General features: G+C 35.7%; 1 non-coding gene across 1 annotated transcript; it reads left to right on the top strand.

The window, feature by feature from the left end:
• The first annotated feature begins 237 nt into the window (after positions 1–237).
• Positions 238–340, top strand: LOC111435568. Its single transcript, XR_002709090.1, has one exon. It is a non-coding gene; the product is annotated as a U6 spliceosomal RNA (small nuclear RNA).
• Positions 341–1,382: the final 1,042 nt, after the last annotated feature.

Here is a 1,382-nt window from a genome sequence, read left to right as displayed (position 1 = left end):
CATTTAGAGTTCAAGAAAGAAATAATGAATTTTTTAATAAAATTCTGCATCATTTCATATCTTCTAGTTATAACTTCTAGTTATAACGACAGTGACAAAAGATTCTTTGGCTCAAAAGAGTATATGGGTTGGAATTACTTTTATTTTTCTATGTCCATGTGGGCCTTTTAAGAGGAATCCCCCCTCGCTTAAGAATACCAATGAGATATCCTATATAAATGGTAGAAGCATAAGTTCATCCCTTCGGGGACGTTTGATAAAATTGGAACCATACAGAGAAGATTAGTATGGTCTTTGCGCATGGATGACATGCACAAATCAAGAAATGGCCCATATGCAAGAATGTGAAATCCCACATTCGTTGAAGAGAGGAACGAAACATTCCTTATAAGGGTGTGGAAGCCTCTTCCTACCAGAAACATTTTAAAACCATGTAGGGAAGCCCCGTAATGAAAGAAAAGAGAGAACAATATCTGATAATAGTGGGTTTAGGCTCTTACAAGAAACCCAGTGACCAATGAGTGAGACCTTGGTTTTAGAAGAAGCATTATGGACAGATAATGAGTGAGACCTTGGTCACGGGATTTCTTCTAAAAAATGAGGTTTCGTCAAACTCACCGAAACTTCCCAAAAGCTTAAAACCTGAGATTTCAATGGGGTCGAGCATTCATGGGACGTTTGGAAGGATAGGAATGGGAGGGTCTTGGTAGATTAGGTTTTTCTTAAGATGCTAACTTTCACCCAATTTATGGTAGTTAGTCGTTGAAATTAAATTTAGTGCTAAAGCTATTAGAGCTTTAAAGTTCTTAAAAAGATGGGGGTGTTTGGCATGGCTCAATGCTCCTGGTTGATTAGGCCTATGTGGTTGAAAATATTTGTTAAAACTACCCCCTTTAAAAGAGGGAGGAAGTTCTCTTTATAATCATTTAGAGAGGAAAGAACAATAAATGGATACAAGATATTTGTCTAAACTAAAACGGCAAATATAATACCTATGGTAAGCCGTAATATCTTACTATACTAAAATATCAAATATGATATTATGGTAAACTATAATTCAAGACTAAATATCTTTAACGTGATCAGAATTCATGTGTGACAGCGGTTGGAACAAATTCAGAATCAATATAGAGGTGGGCGATGTGGGGCGTGTTGTCCCTGTTGGTTTGTGCCCTACCCCATAAGGCCCACTCTCTCGGTATAAGCGCCCTAAAAAAAAAAAAAAAAAAAAAAAAGAAAGTGAACAAAATATAATAATTAAAGTAGATTCATAGACCTAATTGGTAACCAGCCAAAATTGAAGAAGGTACTAAAAAAGATGAAAGAAAAAAGAAAAATGGACCCAACCAATCTTTTTTTATTACAATATTTGGAGTGGAAAG

This window comes from Cucurbita moschata, unplaced genomic scaffold, assembly GCF_002738365.1.
Source record: "Cucurbita moschata cultivar Rifu unplaced genomic scaffold, Cmos_1.0 Cmo_Scf00049, whole genome shotgun sequence".
NCBI lineage: Eukaryota > Viridiplantae > Streptophyta > Magnoliopsida > Cucurbitales > Cucurbitaceae > Cucurbita > Cucurbita moschata.
The sequence above is the reverse complement of the archived record's forward strand: the minus strand, read 5'-3'. Positions and strand labels throughout refer to the sequence as shown.